Genomic DNA, 393 nt, shown 5'->3' on the forward strand with positions numbered 1-393 from the left:
CCACTCAAGGTCTAGTGGACGGGGAGAAAACATCGGCGGCTGAGCCGTGATTCGAACCAGTGCTCTAAGATTCTCTCGCTTCCTAGGCGGACGCGTTACCTACTAGGCCATCACTGCACATCAGTTCAATACAACAGATCTCCGAGAAGTTGGTGGAAATTTCGTTTTGCTTTCTTTTTTTCGGGGGTGGGGATGGCGGGGGGGGGAGGGAGGGGCGAGGAGGAGAGAGAGTTTGTTGGTTGTTCGTCCTGTGTATGTTTCTGTTGTTGTTTATTTTTTGTCATCCCAAAACTGCCAGCGTCTCCGGAGTCCTTGAAGTGAAAGTCGACAAGCTTAGTCTACACTGGGATATTTCTCTTCTTCTTTTTACGATGAGAATTGTTAGATACTCTC

Source organism: Babylonia areolata, chromosome 5 (assembly GCF_041734735.1).
Source record: "Babylonia areolata isolate BAREFJ2019XMU chromosome 5, ASM4173473v1, whole genome shotgun sequence".
In the NCBI taxonomy this organism is placed as follows: domain Eukaryota; kingdom Metazoa; phylum Mollusca; class Gastropoda; order Neogastropoda; family Buccinidae; genus Babylonia; species Babylonia areolata.